Source organism: Petaurus breviceps, unplaced genomic scaffold (assembly GCF_028583685.1).
Source record: "Petaurus breviceps papuanus isolate PSGF00001 unplaced genomic scaffold, PetGlider_PUasm1.0 98, whole genome shotgun sequence".
Lineage (NCBI taxonomy): Eukaryota > Metazoa > Chordata > Mammalia > Diprotodontia > Petauridae > Petaurus > Petaurus breviceps.
In genome coordinates, this window is record NW_027187460.1 from 60,746,918 (window position 1) to 60,765,796 (window position 18,879).

General features: G+C 38.7%; 1 protein-coding gene across 1 annotated transcript in view; it reads right to left on the bottom strand.

Moving 5' to 3' along the window:
* GRHL2 (grainyhead like transcription factor 2) overlaps positions 1-18,879 on the bottom strand; it is a 229,584-nt gene that overhangs the window by 209,459 nt on the left and 1,246 nt on the right.

The following is an 18,879-nucleotide window of genomic DNA, read 5'->3' on the forward strand; positions in this document are numbered from 1 at the left end:
CTTCTAGACCTCACTCAGCAACCTCTGCTTTCAAGTTTTTCCTAGCTGTCTATACCATCCTCTGCCAATCCTTAACGCTGTGTGTCCCCTATCAACCTCCTGGCCATTCTCCTACCTCTCTTTATGTAAAATACTTTGCACATTTTAAAATGCTGCATAAATTTCAGTTTCAGGGTAGCTGGGTGGTACAGTGTATAGAGAGAGTGTTGGGTCTGTGGTCAGAAACACTTGTCTTCCTGAATTCAAATCTGGCCTTAGACACTTACTGGACATGTGGCCCTGGGTAAATCACTTAAGCTCATTTGCCTCGGTTTCCCCATCTGTAAAATGAGCTGGAGGAGGAAATGGCAAACTACTCCAGTATCTCTGCCAAGAAAACCCCAAATAGTGTCACGAATATTCGAACAACACTGAAATTAACTGAACAACAACAATAACAAATTGCTATTTTGGTAGCAGTTCACAATTTTCCTCTCCCTCATTAATACCCTTCCCCTCAGTAGACTGTCTGGAAACACAGGAGTAGTAAGCATTTTTAAAATATTTCATTGTTGAATTAAACAAACCATCCTTCCTTTTCCTTTTCCTAATAGTTCTGCTGGACTTCAAAAAAGCCTTTTATATCTAAAAGGGAAACTGGATGAGGAAAGAGAAGCCAAGAGCCTAGATAATGAACAAAGTAATAAGCTCCTGATTAATCAATAATCACAGCAACTTAAGATCTGGAAGCAATCTCAGAAACCATCAAGGCCCACTTATATATAAACAAGAACTCCCTCAGCTATATCCACAAAAAAAAAAAAATTACACATCTGGTCTTCTCATGAAGACTTCTAAAGAAGATCTGACTCCTCAGGACAGCCTCATTCCACTTTGGTATATCTCCAATGGATGCCCTTACGTCAGGATGTTTTCCCTTACGTTACCCTAAAATCTGCCTCCCTATAACATTCACCCATTACTTACTCTGCTTAATCCTTCTTCCAGATAAAATCTATACTTGAAAACAGTTATTGTGTTGACCATGAGTCTTCTCTTCTTCAGTTTAAATATTCTATATCTTTCAAATGATCCTCATATGAGATGATATTGAGACTTTGTCCCACTCTGGTTGCCTTCCTTTGGACACTTTCCAGGTTAGTAATGTCCTTCCCAAGATGTGGCAGCCAGAACAGAACACAATTCTCTAGGTGTGGTTTGACCAGGGCAGAGAGAAACAAGCCTACCATCTCCTTTGTTCTGAAGACTATGTCACTCTTATTGCAACCTAAGATCACATTAGAGTGACTTGTTTTTTGGCTCCCATTGTACATTACAAAACCTTCCAAATCAAGGAATAGGAGAAAGAATAATGGATTTGATGTCAGGAGGCCTGAGCTCCAATCTTGGCTCTGCCTCTTACTACCTCTGTGAACATGGAGGAAGTCAATTCCTGGGGCCTCAGTTTCTTAATCTGCTGAATGAACAGGGTTGGTCCTTAAGGCTACTTCCTATTCTAACTCCTACTCTAATCAATTTACTACCCCTTTGATCTGCTTTCAAACAAAGATAGTCTCCCCAACTTGAAACTGTAATGTTATTCCTTGAAATCTAAATATAAATTTATTGGGTATTCTTGATCCAACATTCTAATCTGAGAGCTACAAAAGTTAAAATGATTTGCTCAAGTTCAACCAAGGTAGTAAGTAGCAGAGCCAGAAGTGAAATCCAGGCCATGTGATTTCATAACCCATATTCTTTCCATATACCATACTGCTTATCAATAGCTTATTTTATTTAGGGCAAAAATTCAACTTTTTGGTTACAAGAGTAAATAAAATGATGGTTACATGGATAGTTTATATTTCCTCCAAATTATTTAGTTTCACTTATTAAGATGGGTGTTTGTTTTGCTTTGGGTGAGGGAAGGGACTAGGGGAAAAGTATTTATTTTCCTGAACTCATTACAGAAGTTGTCAGTCTGTTCAGAAGGTCTGGCTCTCAATACTTGTTAGTCCCTTGTGACTGTGGTCTTTTTTATTTTGGTGGCCTGAAGAAGGGAATAAGCATTTATTAAATGCCTTCTATGTGGCAGACATTGTGTTAAGTGCTTTACAAATATTAACAAATTTAATCCTCACAGATTCAGAAAACTGAATCTTGAGTCCAAGTCAAGGCTTTTACTAGCAAAGGAAGAAGTGTTGTGAATCAGGAACCATTCTCTTACAGTACAAGCTGATGTCTTAGAAAAACAGAAAACTGGCATTCTGTGATAACTAGACAGTGCAATGGATAGTGTTAGATTTCTGAGTCAGGAAACCTTGCATTCAAATCTTGCCTTACTAGCTGTATAACTAACTCTTGGCAAGTTACTTCTATTTGCCTCAGTTTCCTCACCTATAAAATGAGGATAATAATATCACCCACTTCACAACGCTGTACAGAGGATCAAATATATGTAAAGTGTTTGGCAAACCCTAAAGCACTAAATACATGCTAATTTATCCACCCCCTACCCCTAATCCTAATCCTTCTATCTCCCAATGTGAAGTTCTATTCTCCTGCCCTAGTATGTGTCTTTTGAAGCTTTAGATCTGTTCCAGTGGAGAAAGTTGGAGTCTGAGTCATATGTAGGAGGGATAAGGTAAAAAGAAAATCCAGAGTGCTCCTGAATCAAGACAGATGAAAGAAACTTTCCTAACTGGGTTCTCCTATCTTTTCCATAAGAACGAGGATGTAAGAAACAGTAGAAAAACTGTATCCAAAGCTTTCTAGACAGTTTCAAAATCCAATTTGTGTTGCATCATTACATCAATAAAACTATCACTTCCAGATCTATTTAACATAGAAAAGAGTAGGACTAATTTGTCCCCTCTCCTAAAAAAAAAAAAAAAACTACTAGACTGACCCCAACGCTCATCTCCAATATTTTTCTAACTTTATTTTTCTTTTGAAACCCATGCAAGGAAGATTAAGCTCTAAAAAAATTTAGATTATGTGCTTCTTTTTAACTTTTTAATTTAAGAAGGGAACAAGAATAAATTCTCTGTATTGAAAGAAATCATTAGTCTCACTTTTGAACACACATCTAAAGAGGGAATGTTCTTTCCTTGTGCTGTGCAGGTGACTGGTGCTACAGATTGTCTTTACTTTGCCTCTCTGTCACTGGAGGGAATTTTTACTCTTTGATTCCTGGATTCTTTCTCTGGTGTGGATTTTGGACAGCATCTAGTATGATTTTCAATGACGGTTCTTCAGTGGGCTCTAATTTTGTGCTTTTGTATCCCTGGTATGTACTTTCCTGTGGATGTTCTAAGAAAATGATTTCATATATACAACTATTTGTTGTTCAGTAAATTTAAAAACTTAAATTAAAAAAAAGTCACTCTTCACCACTTCATTTGGGATTTTCTTGGCAAAGATATTGAAATGCCATTTCCTTCTCCAGCTCATTTTACAGATAAGGAAACTGAGGCAATCAAGGTTAAGTGACTTACCTACCTAATAAGCTAGTAAGTGTCTGAAGCTGAATTTGAACTCAGATCTTCCTGACTCCAGGCCTAGTACTCTAGCCACTGTATCATCTAGGTGCCCCATATACAGCTATACCTCCATTCAACATACCTACAACAAATCAAGTGATAAAATACCAGAAAGCTTCACTAAGGGATGCAAGCTCAAGTCTGACTTTATTTGTGCCCCAGTTTACAGGTATAGCTGCCTAAGTCACTCATACTTCAGGGCAGAGGGAAATCTACATCACATAAAAACTATTTTTCCTTAAACTTTACGGCCAACCTGTCCCATGTCTTACAATCATCTTTACCTTTCCCATTTCACAAGCAAAACTAGACTGCTTTCTAAAAGGGTTTCATGTTAGTTCTATGCTGAGATAGACGACAGACTTGAATGCGGGGTCAGTTTTGCTAGGGAGGTAGCTGAGGTGAGTATCAGACCAGTGAGAGGAATGGAATGGAATGGAATACCAGGCTTTCATTTCTAAGTCATTCTCCAGCTTGAAATACTAAGAGTTTTTGGAAACTCCTACACACATTCTAATTTGAAAAATAATTGGTTTTACAAATTGGATTCTATCTATGCAAATTATAGAAGGGCATATGAGTTGAGACAAAAAATTATGAAATAATTCTAGATAGATTGGGTATAGTAGAACTTAACCTAGCAAACCAAGCAATACTCTAAAATTGTACATTTAAAAAGGAAACGAGCAAGAATCTTTTTTTCTTGTTAAAAGAAAATGCAGAACAATAGAACAAGTCAGGGTTTAGTTTGGTATGTGATGCATATCCATTATTTAAAATGCTCCCTGGGCTGAATGAATTATCTTTTTTAAAAAACTAACATCAAGAATACAATGAAGGTAGATAAGAAATCACTTCTTATACAATCAACATAATTGCTACCTTGGCCATCTTGTGCCTTGTACCAAATTCCACTATGAAAAATACTTTTTTGGGAGTATGGTGCACTGTCTTAGATCATTTGTTATCCTCCAAGTAAATAGTAACACAATATTGCACTAAACAAGGAAATTTTATTCCTGACCATAGTGAATGATTGCTTGTGTTCTAAAAGCATAATAACTTAATACAGTATAAGTGAAACTGTGGGCGCTATTCTTTATCATTGAATTTTCTAATCTCTTTTCTGAAAATCTGCTAAAACAGTTTGCCTCAGTAATACCCTGTGACATTGAGGTTTCCTGAAAGATGTCATATTAAAAATATTTTAAGGACTTCCCTTCAACCATTTAAGATTTGCAGCTTTCAGAATTATATTCAACATTTCCTATACTCCTTGCATTTGCCTCACCCTTTACTGCAGGTGAAGAGAGTAAACCTTAGGGTATATAGCACAGTTTCCCAAGCTCTCTAAAGAGAAGAATTTGCCAGTCTTTCTCATCTGATTTTGTTGCTTCTTATATGAACTAGCCCTGACCTGTTCCACGAACAGCTTATGTTTAAACCATTTATTTTGTTGCCTATTTTTTTTTTTATGTACTTCCATCTGGCCCCCTTAATTCCTCTGAAATGCCGGAGGAAATTATATCATGAATACTGCCATGTTCTGGATTTTCCATTTGTAATAGGAATCCAGGGCTCATAGAATTGGAAGGGATCTTAGAAGCCATTAAGTTTGTTTGTTTGCTTTTTAAACTATTTTACTGAGGAGAAAACAGAGATTTAGGAAAGTTGAATGATTAGCTCCTTCTTAGGCTCCACAGGGCCTAAGGCAGTATTTGAACTTGGGACTTCCCCTCTCCAACTCCAGTACTCTATCCACTGAACCACCTAGCCACTCCCAAAGATTTCAGAATCACAAAGATAGAAAGGGGCCTAGGAGTCCTAAAGCTAGTCAATCACCCTTATTCTAGAGATCAGAAACTGAAGCCAGGAGAGGTTAAGTGAAGCAATAAGTGGTAGAGATCACATAAGTCTAAGTTGAACTTTCCAAGTTCAACACTTTTTCCGCTGTATCACAATTCATGAAGAATCGGAGAAGAGGAGTGGATTATATCGTGGATCATCTAACTTGGCCTAGCTTGTCTCTTCAGTTATTTTTCAGTGATGTCTGACTCTTCAGGACCCCATTGGGGGTTTTCTTGGCAGAGATACTGGAGTGTTTGCCTTTTCCTTCCCCAGCTCATTTTACAGATGAGGAAACTGAGGCAAACAGGGTTATGTGACTTGCCCAGGGTCACACAGCCAGAAGCTATCTCCAGCTTACCAATAAGGAAAATGCATCCCTAAGACAAAGGAATTTGACCAATAGCCACAGTTCTCCTAAGTCCTAACTCTTAGGTGTGAGAAGGGCTTGCTATGTTATGCTGACTCAAGGCTTGCTGGTGTTCTATTATATAGTCTATATGACACTGCTGATTAAGGTTCTTTTGGAAGAAAAAAAAAATTAAGATAATGTATCTGATCTTGTGTCAAGTATTCATCTTGTCTTGTGGACAAAAAAGTTTTTCTTTCATATTTCTATGAAGTATAAAAAGCAACTATTTAATAGGACATATAGGACTCATAAAATAAAATGTTTTAATTGGGAATTAGGAAAGGTAGGGCACATGGGGTAAGGAAAGCATCTACATCAACCATTTTTACCCGAGTAAAATGGCTGTGTTTTAATAAGACTTTTTAATACTACTATGGTAGCCATCTCTAGAGTGGACGAGGGGGGAGAAAGGAAAAAAAAGGAAAAAGAAATTTACATGATAACTTTATTAAATATTTAAAAGGAATAACAAGTTATACACAATAGATTTGCAGTTTTATGTGCAATCATCTTTTTTATTATGTTATGGAAAAAATTTTAAAATATCAACTACAAAAAAATAAGACATGCTACATAGTGCAATTTTCATATTTTTTAAAATGCCCAATTCCCTTTATCCTTTAGAGAAAAAAGGTCTGAAGGCTAAGGGAAGAAAGAAGAGGGGTTACATTTTTAGCCACAAGCGGAAACCATGTAGTTATCAAAGCAAGCTCACTTACCCCTAGGTACAGCCTGACTCCTGATACAGAGCTTGGGAAGAAAGGCCAGGAACATTTCTTTACCCATATCAGACACATAGATCTAAACCTTGATTTTTGTTACCTATCAATCAGAACTGATTCAAGACTTTAAAGAATAATTAACTCCCTGCCCCCTTCCCCTCCCCCCCTCAGCTCCCCAAGCAATTCCTGTCTGCCCAGGGCCTAAGAAGATGAACATCAGGTAATTAGGGACAGATGGGGTGGAAACCCAGTGGGGTTAGTTACAAGGAGAACTGCCAAAAAATCAAGACTGAAAGGGTTCCCCATTCCATTTACCTTCTGGGTTCTAAGACAACCTATAGGATTGTGATCTAAAACCAGAAGTCACTGAATCCAACCCCTTCATTTTACTGATGAGGAAGCTTGAAAGCCAGAGAGATTGAGTCAATCAATAAACATTGAAGTGCCCGCTACAAACCAGGCCCTGGGCTAAGCCCAGGAGTTACAAAGAAAGTCAAAAAGCTATATCCCTATGGCTCCCTGTCTAATGGAGGAGACAGCATGCAAACAGCTGTGAGCCAACAAGACATACAGGATAAATTGGAGCTAATCAATAGAAGAAAGGGGCTAGAATTAAAAGTGTTTGGGAAAGACTTCCTAAGAAAGATGGAATTTTAGCGGAGTAGAAGCCAGGGAGATGAGAGGGAAAGAATTCCAGGCATGAAGGAGAGCCAGCCAGTGAAAATGGAGAAAAAGAGCAAGAACACCAATGTCCCTGGGTGAAAGGGTTAATGTGAGATGGATGTGGGAGAGGTGCAATGTATAAGACTGGAAAGGTGGGGTAAGGGGCAGAGATTTTCTATTGGAGCCTAGAATGAAGAGAACCATTGGAGTTAATTGAATGGGAGTGGGGGCAGGAGAGGAAAAAGTGATATGGTCAGACTTGATCTTTAGGAAGACCTAGCTAAATGGAGGATAGACTGGAGAGAGGATAAAATAGGGGCAGTCAACAAACCAGAAGATGTGAGGTGATGAGGGAGGTGACAGTGTCAGAGAAGGGGAGTTGATGTTGTGAAGGTAAAAATCAATAGACCTTGGCAACAGACTGGATATGGGGGGGGGGGAGGTAGGGTATAACCTGGGTGACTGGTGCCCTTCATAGTAATAGAGAAGTTAAGAGAAGGAGAGGGGTGAGAGAGGGGAATGAGTTTAGTTTTAGACATGTTGAATTTAAGATGTCTACAGGACATCCTGTTTTAAATGTTCAAGACAGCTGGAAAGACTGGAACTCAACAGAGAGGTCTTTGTTGCTGTTTATTCATTTTCCAGTTGTGTCCAACTCTTCATGACCCTGCTTGGGGTTTTCTAGGCAAAGATACTAAAACAGTTTGCCATTTCCTTCTCCAGCTCATTTGACAGATGAGGAAACTGAAGCAAATAGGATTAAGTTGCCCAGGGTCACATAGCTAGTAAGTGTCTGAGGCCAAATTTGAACTCAGTTCTTTCTGACTCCAAGGCTGGCACTCTATCCACTCTACCACCTAACTGCCCAACAAAGAGGTCAGGACTGGAAAAAATAAATTTGAAACTCATCAGCCTAGAGATGATTATTGAATCCATGGGAATTTATGAGATCAGCAAGTGACAGAGTGCAGAGGGACAAGGGAAGAGGGTCCAGGAAAGAACCCAAGGTCACCGTGATTCGAACACAGTTCTTCTTTACTTCAGGTCCATAAGTAAGAGTCCATGATAAAATCTTGAGGAAGGCCCCAGGTATAGTGGAAAAATGACTAGGTCAGAGGTCCCTACTCTTCTACTTACTACTAATATGACCTAGGGCTAGTCCCCACCCTTCTGGGAGTCTCAGTTAGCTTATCATAAAAAGAAAGAGTTGGCCCAGAGGATCTCTAAAGCACCTTTGAGCTCTAAATGGGTGGTCCCACTTAGTACTTAAATGGAGGGAAGCCCCCAGGTCCTCCTTTTCCTTTCTATTCCTGGGGGTAAGTAAAAATTCATACTTGTAAAGAAAGTATTTCCAGGGAAATGAATTTGAAGGCACTTGGCTTTAAAAGTACAGCCTTCCGAAGGTCATTTCCATGTGCTTCACAAAGTAAAATAAAACACTTTATACCCCTTGAGCGGAAACTGCTTTCCATTCAATGCCTATTCAAATGCACTAACATCTCCATACTCCTACTTTCCAGCCAAACCAATATGCATAGAAATCCACTGAAATGTGCTTCCTACAGAATTCTGAAAATACTCCAGCAGATTTGAAGAGCCCTTTAACATGTGCAGGATTTATATAGAGTTGTGAATTCAGCAAGCCCTGTGAAATAATTGCTTTCTATATACTTCATAGCAATACAAAACATTTTTAACGAAGAAAAAAAGGCTAGCTTTTGTCCCTCCCCCCTCCCCTTTTCCCTTACTAGCAACAGGGAGCACATTACTTTCTTAGTCTTACTTCTCCCTGATCTTCAATATGCACACAATCCACGTTTACAGCCAATTCACAAATGTAGGGGAAAAAATATATTACCAGAGGCTACTATGTAGGATATTGACATTTTTCTTTTTTTAATGAAAAGGTTTTTATTATAAACTTTACATTCACAATTAACATAGATAATTAAACAACAATAAAATTTATAACAAATTAAGAATAATAATGATACATACATTTGATCTGTGATCCCCTTCCAATTATAGTTGGAATCCCTGCATTGTGGTCCTTATTTGGCTGACCTCTCTTTGTATCACTTGGTGTACTTCTCTACTCATTTCTCTGTAGTCTTCATATTTGTCAATTTAATGACACTGAGATATCCCATTACATTATTATACCATACTTTATTCAGCTATCTTCTAGCTGTTGAACATAGACTTTGTTTCCAGTTTTTCGCTAATACAAATAAAACAACTATTTTTTGTAGAAATATTTTCTTTTTTGTATAAAGATGTCTTCTTGATGCCATTTCCTATGATCCAATAGCATTGCAGTTCACCTCAGTTTTCTCTCATTTTTGTTATTAAGAATCCTAAAGCAGTGAGAAAGAAAATATAACTTTGATAGACCAAGACAAAGGTTGACATCGGGAGTGCTGAGGATAACTTCTGTGGCTGTTCTAGAAAGAGTAGGTGTCCAACAGGAATCTGGGACTGGAAAGGCCTTGGAGGCCACAAAGTGAAGCCAACTGAGGGACTCCAGTGTAGGTCTTATTGTTGCCAAGCAACCACATAGGCCTCCTGGGCGTGTGGCTAGAATTCCTATGGAGCCTGTCTCTGCTTGCTCAGGAATTCTTACTGGGACATGCTTGCCAAATCTATGGGAGCCTCCTCTCCTCTTAGGCCTAGTGTTTTTAGAACCTGGAAGATTCCCATAATCCTCTTGAAAAGGAAGAGAGTATCTACACTCATTTACTTTGTGGGAAGACTTCCTTCATTTAATTCAAAATTTCCTGTTCCAGGATTTGAGGGAAAAAGAAAATGTCTCCTAAGTTTAAATTCAACTTTGAGCCTGGACATCTCTTGCTGAATCATACAACTCATAGCCCAGAAAGCCAGGATTGACTTGTGAAGAGTCTTTAAGATGAATCACCCTCAACAGTTAAAACTGGAAAGAGCACAGTACACCGGGTAAAATGCAGAGATTATTAGATTTTGAATCTGTTGGCAGACACAGACAGGTCTTCAAAATGCATTCCTCCCCCCTAGTCCCCCACCTCCAAATACAAACAACAATACATTTTCACTCAAATATTACAGGAGGGGGAGAGGGAGGAATTAGTTCAGATGCTTGACATCACAAAAGCTGTCCTAAAAACTTGTTTGATTTTTATCCTGTTATGTGATACCTCCATAGAAACATGTCAGAACAAAGGGATTCCTAAGCTTCCTTCAAAGCTCAGCTCTATCATACCCTACTCAAGTCCCTCTCTAATCCCTCAAATTACTGGTGCCTCCCCTTCTGGTAAAATTATCTTGTATCTTTTGTATATGTTTGTATATATACATGTTGTTTCCCACAATAGAATGTAATCTCCTTGAGGGCAGAGATTGTTTGATTTTTATCTTCATATCCCCAGATTTATTGCTAGGCACACAGTAAGTGCTTAATAGATGCTGACTGTAAACCTAGGAATTAGAACAACTGTCTGGATTCTCTAATCTAAAAAAAAAATGTAGGGTACATTTCTTTTAGTTTTAGTCTATATTCTCAGGTAACTAGGTGACATGGTGGGTAGAGTTTTAGACTTAGAGTGAAGAAGACCCAAGTTCAAATCCTGTCTTGGAAAAAAGTTTTGTGACCCTAGGCAAGAAACTTCACTTCTTCATCTGTAAAATGGGGATAACAGCACTTAACTCACAGGGTTGTCATATGGATAAAATATGTATTGTGCTTAACACTATATAAATATTATGTAGACAGAAATACTTCACATTGGCTCATGTGTGGAATGCCTCTACAAACATTCTGCATTTTCTATCCCATTTGGGCTGAATGATACTAAAGGAACCTCACCTACCAACCTCCCTATTCAAATGCATGCCCACAGGCCCAGAAAATCACAAACAACGTCCCCTTACTGGGCAAAAGAATTGAACAGAAACCACCGAGACATTTAATTAGGAGCAGCCATCAGGCAGTCACTGATTATTTTTGACAGAGAATGGTATCATTGTCCTCATGTTACAACATGGTATCTTGATGAGATGAATGAAATAGAAGTCTCCAGAAATATGAACAGCTAGCTTTCTTGTATAATGTGAGACAGCAAAGGACTGGGCTGGCAGTCTAACTTTAGCACAGATTTCTCTAATGTGTAAGATCCAAGCTCGAAATTTGAGCCTGAGCCTTTGCTTCAGCTCTGGCAGTTGAGACATTCGGGTGACATCATTCAGGAATCAGTTCTTTGGGAAACTCTTCTGGGAACAGGTCACTTGGTTGAAAGACCCTTCCTCTTCTAGAGGGGACAGTTTAACATAACCTGTTGAGCAGAAGGATTGGGGAAGCTTCTTCAGTGTAAATATAAGTATAAATTTAAGAGGGTTTTGAGAGATCCTGTGAAGAGTGTTGTTGAGTCTTTTCAGTCTGACTCTCCATGACCCCATTTGGGGTCTTCTTGGAAAGAGAGGAGAGTGGTTTGCCATTTCCTTCTCTAGCTCACTTAGTAGATGAGGAAACTGAGGCAAACAGGGCTAAGTGACTTGCTAGTTAAATGTCTGAGATTAGATTTGAACTCAAGAAAATGAGTCTTTCTGATTTCTAGCCCAGTTCTGTCCACTGTGCCCCAACCTGGGGAGTATTTGAACATAAATTAAATGTCTCTGAAAAGTTATTTATGATCTATTAATTTGAAACAATCCAGAAGGACTCAGGGAAAATCATTTAAGACTCAGTTTCCTCATCTGGAGATAGAATTTACACCTTAATTTCCTTCTCTGGAAAATAGAATTAATGCTTACATTGCCTTCTTGTTGGGATTGTTGTTTCAAGAAAGTAATTTATTTGCTACAAAGCTCTACGTAAATATGAGTCACATATCAGTTTAAAGTGATATAGCCTTCTTGTTATTTTTGCAGTCAACAATTATTAATTGAGTACCTAATAAATGCTAAGTACTGTGTTAAGCACTGGAGACACACACAAAAATGACCAAGAAAAAAAGGTCACTACTTTCCATGGGGGAAACTTTAAACTATACCAAGAAGTGTGTATAAATAAGCTATGCACAGGATAAATTGTAGATAATCTCAGAGGCAACGCATAAAGATTAAGAAAGACTGAGAAGGCTTCTGGCAGAAAGCAGGATTTTATCTGAGATGTGAAGGAAAGGAAAGGAAAGGAAAGGAAGTCAGAAAGCAGGGATGAGGAGTGAGAGAATTCTGGGCATGGGGCACAGTCAACAAAAATTCCTAGAGTCATAAGACAAAAGTTTTGTGAAAAGAATAGCAAGGAGGCCAGTGTCATTGGATAGCAGAATAGAGGAAGAGTGAAAAGGGTTAGAGAGCCTAAGGTGTAAAAAGACTCGAAAACATAGGAGGGTTTGCAAAGACAAAAAGAGGATATTATATTTTATCCTGGAGGCAATAGGGAACCATTAGAGTTGACTGAATGGGGAACTGTAATAGGCAATGTGATGTGGTCAGACTTTTACTTTAAGGAGACGAATTTGACAGTTAAGTGGAGGATGGTCTCAAGTGGGGAGAGATTTGGGTTAGGGAGACCAACCAGAGGACTATTGAAATAGTCCTTGTGTGGAGGTCCTTGAAATAGTCCTTGTGTGGTGATGGAGGCCTGTACCAACAAGGTGGTGAGGTCAGAGAAGAGAAGGGGGAGTATTGAATGTAGAAATGACAGGGCTTGGTAACCAATTGGATATGGGAGTTAAGAGTGACACCAAGGATGCAATTCTGGGTGACTTGAGAGGATTACTTGACAGTAATAAGGAAGGCAGGAGAAGGAAGGATTGGGGAGGGAGGTTTGAGGGGAGGGAAGATGATGAGTTCAGTTTTGTGAAGGTTAAGATGTCTTCAAGATGTCAAGCTGGAGAAGGGCAAAGGAAGTTGGAAAGGGGAGCTTGGAGGTCAGGAAAGAAGTTAGGGCTGAACCAATAAATATGAATTCATCTGCATAAAGATATGGTATATGTTTTACATAGATGTTTACTTCATATGCCCCTGAGCTTACTTGAGTGCAGAGACTGTCATATGGGCAATTACCCACATCACATTATTTATGTAATGTCTTTCTTCTAGGAAGCAGGGAGCTCTTTGGAAATATTATCTTGGTGTTGGTTATTTGACCAATGAAACTGTTTGGGTAGGGAGTAGAACACTGGAAGGTTTATTTGACTATGGTCTAACTCTAAGCCATTGATATAGAGGTCAAAATGGGTAAGAATAAATTAGTTAAGAATTGGATTTTTTGTTGGGGGGGGGAGTTCTGTGGTTCACTTTCTGATTTCAACGGGACATCTTGAAATTATTTTTAATTTATTTTTTCAGGTTAGCAGGAAATATAGTTGATTCCATTCTATAAGGAAATTGATATTAAGTGGAAGATAGAATGAGTCTGACAGAAAATGTAACATTTAATTTTACCAATTAGAAAGCTTATTGTCTGGTATACTCAGATAACAGCTGAATTACTGAATAGAGTGCTGAGCCTGGAGTAAGGAAGACTCATCTTCCTGAATTCAAATCTGGACTCAGACACTAGCTATGCGACCCTGAGCAAGTCACTTAACCTGTTTGCTTCCATTTACTCATCTGTAAAATGTGCTAGAGAAGGAAATAGCAAACCACTCCTGTATGTTTGCCAAGAAAACCCCAAATGAGGACACAAAGAGTCAGACAGGACTGATCAATCTGACACTTACAAAGTACTTTGCAAACCTGAAAGTGTGATATAAATGTTATTGTTGTTGTTATTATTATGTGTCGTCTGGTATCTTTCTGATGACATGGCATTTCTCCATTATAAAAAGGATATTACATACATTTCATTAACAATTACTTTGATATTCTGAAGAGAGGGGTAAGACATGATGAATTCTTTAATATTTACTATCTCAAAATTATGTACAATAATATCTAACACAAATAGTACTTCGAGATTTGCAAAGTACTTTAGAAATGTTATCTCATTTGATCTTCACAAAACCCTGGGAAGTAGGTGCTGGTATTATTCTCATTTTACAGAGAGGAAACTGAGGCAAAGGTTAAATGACTTATCCAAGGTCACACATGAAGTATTTGAAGTCAGATTGGAACTCTTCTAAATTCCAGATCTAGCACTCTATCTATTGCTCTGCCTAGATGCCTAAATATTAAATGAAAATAAATGTTCTTTCTTTACATTAAGGACTATAAAATTTTAAAAAATCATGTTACGTGAAGTACTATCAAGATAAGGTAATAATAATTTGGGTTATTTTTTCTTTCTAATACAAAATGACTGCTGCTAAAAATATGTCAAATGACTAAAAGAAATTATACTACTTATAACATAGGAGGAAAAAGCATAACAGTATATAAACTGATGGTGTTATAACACTTTGTACCATTCAGATAGTAAAAATACTGGTATACTCAGATAACAGCTGAGAAATAAAAAGATAAAAGATACTGTTTGGGAATTACATACGATCTTAAAGGTATTTACAGACAGAACAGGCCTAACCCTTTCATCTAGATGACAAGTTACTTGAAAGCAAGAAACTTTCTTTGTGTTTCTGCATTCTCAGAAGCATCAATAAAGTGCCTTCCTCAAAAAAAGTATTCAATAAATATCTGTTGAATAAAAAATTACTTCTACTAGCAAATAAAACATTTTGCTACATTTTATTGCTTAAACTTACAAGAATGTGTTTATGAAAATTAAGAAACCACACAGAAAAATACTTTGAAAGATTATATGTGTAATACAAGGAAGGATAATTATTTCATTGATGTACTGGAAAAGTGTCAAACATTACCCCCAACCAGATTAAAATATAATTGGAAAATATTTAACAAAATAAATAAAAATACAATAGAACAAAATACTGTTAATATGTGGTTTTCTAAGTCAATAAGTGGCAGGCAAGGATCCTTATGTACATATAGGTTAATGGCCACTGTTTGTATTTGAGTTTGACACCACTGGTGTAGGGAACTCCCAATGAGTAAACTCCCTGTATGAATGCAGATTGGTGACTGCTCAGCAATTTATGGACTTAGAAAGTTGCCTGGGGCATTGATAGATTGAGTGACTTGCCCAAGGTCACATAGCTATAGTGTGGAACTGAACCAAGGCCCTCCTGTTACAAGACCAGATTTCTATTCACTAAATTCTACGAGTCACTTCTGAGAATAAGTACTATTTTTTTTAGTTGAAGAATTTCTAGTCATGAAAATTTATGTACATATACTAGTTTGGATCTGGGTCTGGGTTTTTTTGTTGTTGTTGCTTTATTTTGATGGAGGGAGGACTTGCTTATGTATTTGTTTCTGTTGATGTTTATTCAGTTTATAAACTAAACTTGATCACCCAAAGGGCAAAGGAGAAGCATGGTAGGCATGACTAGGCTGGAATCATTCAGGGTGAAGCTCTGTAAATAATAACATTGGTGAAAATGAGGAAGAAAGGATGAACAATTCATAAGGCAAGAGTGATGGATCAAAAAAGGTCAAGTAGAGTGGTGTTCATGCTATGTCAGGGCAACATAAGTAGTATCCCCCCCTCAATAAGTGGCCTCCCCTCCTCCCTTCCCCATATTTTACAGTAGAAAGACATGACTTGAATATGATGAATGGGCATGGATGGGTTTCAAACTGTATTGTTGGAGATAACATTCACATAGATTAAGAGATCCATTAGAATTTGAGTACTAAGCTTAACATGATTTTTAAAAATTTTAAATGAGCATTTCTGAACCACTTGCTGCCTTGCTGCAATTGCCACATAAAAACTTGGTTAAAAAAAACCTTATACAGAGACAGAAGAAAATATTTGAAAGTTCACAAAGACAAAATGTCCTCAGAATTCTGTTTTATTAGTGATAGCATCAGCACTGCAGAGTGTAAAAACAGAACATTTTAATCTGAAGGCTATAACCGTAAAGAAGACAAAAGTTACTTCAATACAAGTTTCCTAACTGCATTTTCTGCTGTGGTATCCAAAGACTGTCTACATTTCCGTAGGTTTTGAGAAAATACTAGTCAGTCAACAAGCACTTATTAAGTGCCTGCTTTTCAAAGGCAAGTCATTTTCTGTTCTCAAAGAGCTTAATCCAAGCAGAGTTCCAACGGGTTCGAAGAGAAGTACATAGGGATAGAATTTGAATCTGTGATTTCTCATACGGAACTTCTGCATGAGGAAACCTCTCTACCAAGGCAGGTTAGCACGCTCTCAGCAACTTAGCCTCAGAGACTCACTTGGAGAAGGAAGAGGATAAATGGTTCACTGACAGTGATGTATCCAGGAACGTCAGAGACAGGACTTGATCCACATCTTCCTGGTTCAGAGACTGGCTCACTATCCCGTACACCATGCTACCCACCACACCAGAGACAGCTCTGTGACCCTGTAGATAGAGGGTTGGACCTAGAGTCAGGAAGACTTGAGTTCAAATCCAGTCTCAGACTGTGTGTGACTGTGTGGCCCTGGACAAATCATTTTGCCTCAGTTTCATCAATTTTAAAATGAAGATAATAGTACATACCTCCCAAGGCTGATATGAAGGGCAAATGAGATATCTGTAAAAAGCACCTGGCACATAGTAGGGGTTATAGAAATGCTTATTCTCCCCTTTCCATGATGTCTCTCGAAGTATAGCATACAGTTGAGACACAATGGTCTGGGAGGGGAGAGGGGCAAAGGGGGGAAGGGCCCACTACTAACTGGGAAAGCAGTGAGGAGCTGTTGAAGGAAGAAGGTACAAGTGGAACTGAGTTTACAGTCTCTGAAACCTTCCCAAAGGTACATGGGTCTACTTTGGAGCATTCTCCATTTAAGAGAAACAGAGACAGACAGACAGATAGACACACACACACAAAGAGAGACAGAGACAGACTATATTATCAAGAAAAGTTACTTTGCTCTTGGATTTGAAAAGTTTTTCTCAACAATTCCAGCTCAGAAACACATGTATAGACAATGTGGTTTATTGGTTTGTCTTGCAATTTTATCTGCACAATTAATTTTCTCCACAAAAGAATTAAAAATTATCACAGTACCAAGGCTCTGCAGAAGTCCTACACATAGTATGTGTTTAATAAGTGTGTTGAATTGATTTGAATTCCACTGAAAATTAAAATATGAAAACATACTGCAAAGCCAATCGTTAAAAGTTCAAAATTTGTTTTGAACAGCAAACAAATTGTCCTTGTTGGGATTGAATATAACTTGTTGAAATAAAAGTCAAAGTGTTTTCATTAAGGAATTTCTCTGACTCAACGTTAAATGACAAAACTAAGCTGCTAGGCTAAATGGTCCTTGTACCACACAAATAAAGGAACTACTGTACCACAAAATACTAAAGATGTATACAGTAGAAGGAAAACCCTGCCTTCCTACCACATGTTGGCAAATATTTTACACACACACACACACACACACACACACACACACACACACACACACACACAAATAATCTTGGCATTTTGATCCGGGACTAGAAATTCTGAAATCCAGGAAAAACTACATTCATCTGCATGAAACTGGTATTTCCCTAAACGCTGCTAAGAAAGAACTAGTTTCAGGCCATGCCCATTTCCATACATACACACTAATCAACACGCCTACTATTTACCTGCAGCTGCAATAACTCTGTGTTTGGTGCCCAATATATGAGTGCTATAAATTTAACAGATATTATCAATATTCAGTCCCTGTGGATCCGTCGATGATGACAATTACAACTACAAGATAGTACATATGTCCTGAGGTAAGGTCACCATGCCCACAGAAAGTCCTGGCTCAAACTCTCTACTCTCTCCTTTGAACTCTCTGCTCTCCCTCCCAACCTCACCTCCCTTCAGGGTCCCTAAGCAAGAGTGGGGCCCCCGGCAAAATTCTTCCAAAGAGGAGCAGGCAGCTGGCCGCCTCCAGGCGCTAGGCTGCTTGGCCCCTCAGTGACACAATTAGGAAGGTCTCTGCTTCGGCCACAACTCAGGAGTAAAGTTACCAGCGAAAGCAAAAGCAAAAAAAAAAAAAAAAAGAACCCGACGCATTTCCAATTGGATGAGGATCACACCGAGTTGGGCCCGGAGTGGGGAGGGGAGAGCTGCCACCAAAGCCAATGAAAAATACAAGTACCAACCCCCAGCTTTCTTTCCAGCTTCCCCCTCCCCCCTCCCATCACAAAGGCAGAAGAGAGGGCGGGGAACAGGCCGACTTGGGAGAGGCTGCTGCGACCAGCACAGCGCAGAAGTCGGAGTGTGCTGGGCCGTCGACCGCACAGGAACCCAACTGAAGGTCCCCGGGACTTCTTAGTAACAGACTTAGTTACAGGCTGTCCAAACCCCTACCCTACCAGTCGCCCCACCGCACCCACTCCTCCACCTTCGCCGTATCACAAGAGCCATTTCATTATTCCTTTTCTACGAAGCAGACGAGCATTTCAACTTCTGGCTTTAAAGGATATTTATTGTTCTCCTTGATAATAATACACCTGATTCACTTCCTTCGAGTGTCCCAACTAACTGAGACAGATTTCCATTTGTAAAAGCTGGAGGAACTTTCACAAAGAAATAAATAATTAAAGAAAGAAAGCAAACACAAGCACCTGATTTTTTTAAGGCCTCCTGACCTATAGTCAAAAAGTAGCAGGGACCTAAGTTGGGCAGCAGGTTTATGTGTTAGGAGTTGGGCTGCAGGGACATTTGGGGGAGGAGGTGGAGTGGGGGGGGG